The sequence below is a fragment of the Myxocyprinus asiaticus genome, chromosome 5 (assembly GCF_019703515.2).
Source record: "Myxocyprinus asiaticus isolate MX2 ecotype Aquarium Trade chromosome 5, UBuf_Myxa_2, whole genome shotgun sequence".
Classification (NCBI taxonomy): Eukaryota; Metazoa; Chordata; class Actinopteri; order Cypriniformes; family Catostomidae; genus Myxocyprinus; species Myxocyprinus asiaticus.
In genome coordinates, this window is record NC_059348.1 from 17332727 (window position 1) to 17341622 (window position 8896).

The window sequence follows — 8896 nt, forward strand, 5'->3', positions numbered from 1 at the left end:
TTCTTCTGTTAAAACTCATGTATTATTTGAGCTGTCAAGTTGTCTAAATTGTCATTTTTACAGTTGTTTTAGGGTTTGTTGACATTACATCATCATGGAAACAAAATTGGCTATAACTTTACACAGAAAAGGTTTGTAAGTGATTTTATTACACTTAAATCATGATAACGCGCATATTGTTTTTATCTTGTTTCTATACTTTTGAAAAAGTGAGCATTTTAACATTCAAAAATTGGCCCCCTTTCACTTCCATTGTAAGTGCCTCACTGTAACCTTGATTTAAAAAAATATATATATATTTTATGTCACAATATATTATGCCACAAATACTGTTGATTGAGCTTAACTTGTACTGAACCTGGAATATTCCTTTAACTCTTATTCTGTTTGCAATTCCATTTGGTGCATATAGCCATGTGGCTATAGTCATACAGATGTTCGAAGGGAGTTTTAATTAAAAAAAATTTACTAAATATTCAAATGACAGAATAGACACTAAATGAGAGCAAGGTCTAATTATGATCTTTTATTGGGTTGTTACAAGTCTAAGCATCTAATGTTTCTTCCCAACAGAAAGCATAGCATGTAGTAGTCCTAGTGGGAGGAAAAAAACACTATACAGTGAAGACCTTAAGTATTCTTACAGGAATCAGAGAAAACTGTTTACTGCTCCACCAAGTGGGCAACCGCAGATATTTATGATTTTGTTCTGTTCAAGATGGTAATTCATTGTCATTTGAAGAATGCATTTTTTTGTCTTTTGGTGACCAACTAGAGTCAGAATACATGTCTATAAAGGACTTGTGAAAATTTTGCTTTTCTTTTTCCAAGAGCTTCTATTCACAGTTTATGGCTTGATGATACATCTGTGAACAAATCTGTGTGAACACACATCCCTAGGATGAATCAGATTGAGTCAGAAGGATTCAGTGAGACAATTTATTCCATAATCCAAATAACAAATCTAATAAATGTCCGTAATGAATCAAAAATCAGAGTCAAAAACATACAAAAATCCAGGTAACATGCTTCCATTGAACAGAAATTGTATGCTCAGATTGACATACACTTGGAAGAAACACAACATCAGTGATGAGTAAAACAAAACAATATTGTGCACAATAAATATAAATAGGGGAATGACAGTATTGTAGGAGAGCTAGTGACATTACCTATTTGGCTGCAAGTATTGCGTGGGTTTAACACAGAAGTAAAAACGCATCAAAGCATAAACACGTAAAATCTCGATAAAAGTGCACAAACTGATAGAATGCAAAGCTTTTATGTTACATAAGTACTCACGTCATTAAACATTTTATAGAACATCTTTCAGTTGAAAGCCGTTAAACGTCTAATGTGTTACAAATCAGTATTTGGCACTAAAAATGGTTTGGTTTGGGTTTATGTTAATCTTGCAACCACAAAACAGGCTTTCTGTTTGTATTGAGGAGAAGAACAAACTAAAACAAGATGTTTTGGAGAAAGTGTTCTAATTTTTGTTTTCATCCCTTTAACTTGTCACAATAATTTCTGTAATTTTAAAATTCAAAATAGTCAAAGAAAAAGTGCAATAAGCTAATCATTGCAGGTTGTAACTGTGGAACCATTTTAATTTTACTTAAAACTTAAAGGCAGCAATTACATTTTTCTTTTTTATTGGGTTAAACTTGTTTTAATTTAGTTAACGAAGTTCTTGGAATGGACCTCCAGATCCTTGCTCTGAATGTTTGTACATAGGCTGTCAGTTGCTGATCCACACCAGCACACTCCATGGCTCCTCATGAACTGCAATTCAGACCTATAGAGGAGGAGAGACACAAGCAGTTTAATAACACAACATGGCCTTCTATCATGTTAATGGGTAATTCCTACTGAACATTTTTATATAATTAAAAAACTGCAATTTCAGTACTTACATAAAATTTTGTCCATTCCAATTCTACCTCCCTCAATTTAAATTTAGTTTAACTAAGTGGAGAAATTTTATGTAATTTAACTCTGGTCATAAATTGGACGTGGCCCCTTTAAGAACCGGAGCTTTGCTACACAGGCTTTCCGGCACTCCTGTTTCCAGTTTAGTGAATAAGTGTAATACATGTTATATGTGAAAATGTGTGTAATGTGAATTCTATTATTTAAACTGTTATACATGTCATTAAAGCCAGGTTAAAAATGCATAAAATGCTTTAAGTGATTTAAGCAAGTACTTAAATGCATAAAATGCTGTGAATAATATAAGCATGTATTAAGGTGATGTATGCTGAAGCATATGGGTTGGCTAATGTCCTGTTTGTATTTTCATTTGGATATTAGCCTCTACTGTATTTTGTTGTACCATATTTCAGTTTTTGTATTTTCTTTCTATTGTTCGTTATATATATAAATACACACAGCGTTGGGATGCTGTAAAATGTAATTTGTAACGTATTCCGTTAGATTACTCAAGGTCAGTAACGTATTCTAAATACTTTGGATTACTTCTTCAGCACTGGTAGATTTTTTCACTTGTTTTGACTATAAAAACTCTGCCAGTACAGTAAGACAAAATACACGTTAAAAATACATTCTCTGAAAAACCTAAATATCTTGTTCAGTGTAGTTTCTAAAACAAGATCAATCATATTGATCATGTTTTAAGGATTTTTAGATATTTTTACAGGAAAATACAAAAATTATTATCAAAAATCTGATTTTGCCCTAATATCAAAGGTCTTACTAGAAAAAAAAGAAATTATGATCCAACATGAATTTTCTTGATAAAAAATATGATTGTGCTTGGTAACGTGCATGTAAAATGGCTAGAAATAGCATTTTAGCTTAGCGTAAAGCTGACAATTTACACAAGGTTTATTTCTATTTCTTCTGCTCCAAACTTACTTCAAACTTACTTCTCTGTCTGCTCATATGAATGTAACACATCATAAGAAAGTGTTTCACCGCTGTTCAAATGCACATTGGATCACATCATTTATATGTATAAATGTTTTCCATCTGAAGGACTAAATATTAAATGAAACAAATGACAATAAAATGCAAAGTAATCTCTTCAGTAATCAAAATACTTTTTGAATGTAACTGTATTCTAATTACCAATGATTTCAATTGTAACTGTAGTGGAATACAGTTACTTATATTTTGTATTTTAAATACGTAATCGAGTTACATGTATTCCGTTTCTCCCCAACCCTGTATATATATGTCCCCATCTGCCGCTGTTTTATTTTAATTTTTTATAAACAGCTGTCAGAATAAAACCCCAAAAGATATTTTTGTATCCTGTGTTGTTTCTTTACAACCCACCGGCTACATTAGCATCCTGTTTGCTACTTCAGTTCAAATTCAGAAATTGAATTCAATTCAAGTCTGATTGCCGCAAACACGCAAAAACAAGCCCAGAGCATTATGTGCAGCAATTTATCCAATCAGACCTCATTTCCTTTAGCATAATAATCATTTTGTGTCATTAAGTTCAGAATACAAAATCCACCTGCTTGTCCCTGTTACCTAAGCAACTCACAAATAGGTAAATTGTTACATTACTTCTTTGTTCTCTTAGTCTTGCTAATGTGGAGCTCTTTGTCCACCATGATGTTTCTCAGAGACTCAGTCTCACTTTTGTTGTCTGTTAATTCTCTCTGAAGGCAACAGCTGGTCTCTTCCAGTGTCTCACAGAAGGTCTTCAACAGAAAAAGAAATAGATTAGTTCAGTGTGTGTTATGACTGAAGTTATAGAAACGTTTTAATTTGTGGTCAGAGATGTGGTTGGAAGCTGGTTTGCCAAGATAACTTGTTCCTGGAGCTATAATATGGTGGCTTAGAGCTAAACAATTTTAATAAATGAGAACGCTTACCTTTCTCTCTTCATGACTGTCAAAGGATATAGTGGGTGGGTCATCCAGACAAAAGAACTCTCTGACTGCTTCACTAGAATATAGAAAACAAAATTATTCAGTGAATAACTCTCTGTAGTAATAATAATGGTTATAGTATGCCTAACACCTATAGAAAATGCTTCAAGGCTAGTTTCCTCAACAGGTTACTGTGGTTTTGCCAAGTAGGACATGTTCATGAAGCAACATCCTTGTTGGTCCAGAGTGGAGCAAAAGTCATAAATATCCCAGCATGTTAATTTTTAGTTTTTATTAAGTGATTACAAGTTACATTCAAAATAAAATCTTGCAAATGGGGAGGCTGTCTGCTAAGTTGCCACTCCACTCAGTTAGTGATTCAGAGGCCACTCCTTGTAATTATAGTGGACAGCATCTCCGCCAGTCACATGGAAGACCGGGGTTCAATATTTAACAGCTTGATCCAAAGGGAATGTGTTGGCCAGGATTCAAACTTGGGTCAACTGCTTGGAAGGCAGATATTCTCACCACTACAGTCCCTCCAGGAATTTGCGATCTGCCATTGCAAGAATTTATGCAAATTCAACAAATCTCCGCATTATTTGTGGTAGCTTGCAACTTTGTATAATTTCCATAATGTTTCTGCATAAACCAGGAATCTGAGGTAGTCTGATCACTTTTTTCCATTTTGACAGCAGCAAAACAAGTGCTTAAAAAGCTTGAAGCAGTCAAGACATATCCAACTGCACAGCTGCCGTTGTATCATCTCCACAGTAACGGAGTAAGCATCTCCTCGTCTCCTCCTCTATGACATTGTGTGTCATAAACATTGCGTGAATGAACCCGCAATGACCAAAAACATTTGCCATAACACAAATGTAAAAGTGAAAGTTGTGTGAGTTGTGTTCACTGTCAAAAGCCTGTCTAAACTTTTAAACAGTGTGCGTACATCAGAGCTAGCGTTTAATCTTCACATGCTCTTCAGAAGCTGCTCTAAATGGTCTGGGTTGCGGGTTGGTGATGGCCTTAGTTCATTTGGAATGCTCACATAATGCACTGTTTCACTGGAAAATGAGACTCAACATTCATTTCTATATTCACTTAAAAATCCCTCATTTGGATATTAAGTGATTAGAATTTCAAGTGCTCAATAATTAAAGTTATCTCGGAAAATCACAGTTAAAACAAATGATCACGATCAGGTGATGCAATATTCTCAACAGGCCTCATTTGTGTTTTCAGTTTTGATTGTAGGTCTACTATTTTAATCTTACTAGCATTGTCTGAGGCAGAAATGTTTAAAATAAACATAATTAAGAGTCTTTCATTGAACTTATATTAGCCATTTCTCAAATTTCACATCCTAAACGCATTGTATTTTTGTGTGTAATTATAATTTTTTGCTTGCTAGTTGCATATTCAGTTGCATATTAAATTTTTTTAGCAAAGCCACAGCAAATTCAGTCATTTTGGGCCACAATAATCAGGAAAAAGTACGTGAAATCATGATGGGACTGACTATACCACCACCCCAGGTGGATATTAGGAGGATACTCAAGGTGGACCTTTGCGTTTTGCTGGAGGAGCTAAATGCTTGTTTATGGATCACCCTATAAACACATGCGCAGTGATAGTGTTGAGATGTATGTAAAAGGTGCTTCCTTTAATGCAAGTTAATCCTTGCAGTCATGCTGTTGTCAATTTAATGTTCATGTCATGGACCATTTAAACCCATGTTAAAAGGTTCTCTATGGATTATCAAATTTATACGCTCTGCTATCAGCAGAGATCTTAAAAGTAACACAGAAAACTTCTCCTTCAGCTGCAATAAATGTAAATACAAATATACACAATTACCCATAATCGAAGGAAGGAAATTCTGAGAAAGAGGGAAAAAGACTACATTAGTACATACTAATACATTAGGCTCGTTTGAGATGCCAAATGCCTCGCCGTGAAAGTAGACAAGAGTAGACGGCTGCAGTCAGGGGAGGAGTGAAATAAGAGCTGTCAAGTCAGACAATTCTCACTTCTCGTACTGGATCAGACACCTTCGAGATCGAAGGCAGATATCGCGGGATTCACGTTCATGTGCTGTTGCTGAATTACTGATATCAAAAATTAGCATTTTTTACTAGTTGTAATTCCATTGCTGATGTCAAGAATTAGCCATTTTACTACAGTGAAAATTGAAATAAAGATATCTATAATTCATATCCTGCACATGATTAAATGTCAAAAGCATGCATCTAACACTTAAACAATCACATTTTAAATATAAATGTTATTCTCTTACCAAAAAATGGCTTAATAATCTGACCAGATGTTTAGACTTGTTTGGGACCCAATGAACAGACAAAATCATAAATCTTAATGTTAGCAGAAGCTGTTTGAATTTCATTTTCTGCTGTTTGGTAATTTTTGACTGAAATCAATTTTGCTTCTTTAATTAAAATGGCATACTTCATCTTAGTAGCTCGAGGCTTGGTTACTTTTCCTATGTTTGCCATCTTAACACAGACAATAAATAAATATTGGACTGGAATTGATTCGGTTTTGTGACAAAAAAAAAGTGACAGCTAGGTTGTTCACTGACAAATTTGACCGACCATAGGAAAGGAATGTGCGAGACTATAAGACAGAGCCTTTTTTTAAAAAAAAATTTATTTGTTAAATAAAATCATTAATTCAGCCACAATGCAGAACACACAGAAATGAAAGGGTGAGACTATAACACATACACAATGCAGAACACACAGAGACAGAAATGAGGTGGTGAGACTATAACACATCCACAATGAAGAACACTTGTGCTAACAAACACACATAGAAATGAATTGGTGAGAATATAACACAGAAATTGTAGTCAAAAAATATTTTTTTTTTCATATAAAATCAGTAATTCAGCCACAATACAGAACACACACACACACACACACACACACACACACACACACACACACAAATTCATCTTGTGACAATCAGGAATATATTAGTGGATCTCTGCAGCCATCTACTGGTTATTTTTATCATGACATGATCTTCAAGTCATGTAAGTGTAAATTTTTTGCACAAAATGGCAGCTACAGTATCTGCCCCAATACATGAAATATTTTCACTCAGATATTAAAATACTACTGAGCTTTAGCATTTCTGAAATCAATAATCAAGATTTTTGAAAGATTTCAAACAAACTTCTTTCACGTTGTCATTATGGGGTATTGTTTGTAGAATTGAGGAAAATAATGAATTTAATCCATTTTGGAATAAGGCTGTAACATAAGAAAATGTGAAGCGCTGTGAATACTTTCTGGATGCATTGTATATTATAAGACCAACTGTTTAAAACTCTTGATGTGGTTTCTTCTTTTTTTAAATGTACAAAGTACTAAATCATAGGGTAAAATCAACAAATTGCTTTGACCATCATGGTCTCATTATTCCTAACAGTGTTGCAGAATCGGCGCATTTTATTTTAGGGAGAGTAACTATACAATCATAACAATGAACATTGGAGATAGTTTAAAATAAAAAAAAAATAGTAGAGCAAAGAATGTCTAGGATTGTGAGAACACAGTTTTCATCATTTTAGGCTATCAGAAGAGTATTTTCAAAAAGATGCACTCCAATTTAGGAGACTGTCTGTCTAATGTTTTCACTCTGGATTTTACCACATGGATTGTTGTAGGGTGAGTTCAGGTAAAGTGGGACAAATAGCTTCATGATTGTTTGCCTGTTCACATTTAATAGTCATTGATAATTGCAACAAGGATATTTGCCATTCTGCTAATATATATCTATTTTTTATTCTGCTATATTTGCCTTCAATGGTGTGGATGTGCAAGCCAACATCTAACCGATCTCTGATGGTCAATTACAATATACTGTTTATTGTTGTTAAAGTGCATTTCATTATTTGTGAGGTTCTTTAAGTAATGAATGCGAATGAATGAGGAAATGGCTTCAAAGTTTATCATCCAGCCAAATGTGTTGTACAAATACACATTGGACAGATCAACATGGCAACTTCTAAGAGACTCAATTTAAGTTATAAATCAATTCTGACAAAATATGTACTGAATTTTGCCTCACTCTGCATTATAGCACAGACATGAGACACGTATGGTAGCTAAATGTATGACCTTGTTTTGTCATTTTGTCTTTTTCTGTCTGTATATAGGCATGAAACTGCATAAGGATAGGCAGAAATATCTCTCACATTTTACCCTTTACACCACATTTAAAGGTGCACTCAGTAATTGTTTTATGCCATCTTGGACTTACACTGACAGCTAGAGTTGTGTATAAAAGCATCATTCAAACACAATAGTTTTTAGTTACTGATTTATGGTCAGCCAAAATTAGTTTAATCCATGAGTGAATGTGTCCAATAACAGGACGGTTATTGAGTTTAAGCAAGTTGTATTCAGCTGGTGCTAACATGGCAGCACCCATGAGGGCGCCCCTGCCCCATGTAGAATAAAACAGCTTTTATAAGGTTACTGATATGACTAGAGTCCTCATCTCAGGTAAGTGCTCATGATTTTATACAGATGTTTCAAAAGTACAATTCATTTCTTTACGAGGAAATCTTTTTTAATGAGGAAAAAATATTACTGTGTTCACCTTTAGAATGTAAACTTACTAACATTAGGCCATGATTTTGTCAGGATTTTATAGTTGTGGGTTTAAAATTTTATATAGTCAGATGGTCATTTTTCTTCCCCAACAAACATACTAACATTGGAAGCTGCTAGTATTAAATATCTTCTTTTAATACATTGAATTTCGAAGAATATACTGGGTTGTTGTCACAAAAGGCATCACCATAAATAGGATGCACAATTATGTTCCTCAGGTCACTTCCTCTTCTATATTGTGCCAAGAGCAAAACACTTCAGGTTACAAAGACAACCTCCATCCTCTGCAGAACAGTTTTTTTTTTTTTTTTTTTTTTTATTGTTGTTGTTGAATCCAGAAGCACGTATGAAATTAAGTATCTGAGGGGTTGATACATTTTCATGTCAGTATAAATATAAAATTCACAA

General features: G+C 34.0%; 1 long non-coding RNA gene across 1 annotated transcript; it reads right to left on the reverse strand.

The window, feature by feature from the left end:
• Positions 1–979: 979 nt before the first annotated feature.
• Positions 980–3926, reverse strand: LOC127440385 (uncharacterized). Its single transcript, XR_007897127.1, has 3 exons — positions 3852–3926; positions 3541–3677; positions 980–1798 (listed from the first exon to the last, which is right to left on the reverse strand). It is a non-coding gene; the product is annotated as an uncharacterized LOC127440385 (long non-coding RNA).
• Between the last annotated feature and the right edge of the window lie 4970 nt (positions 3927–8896).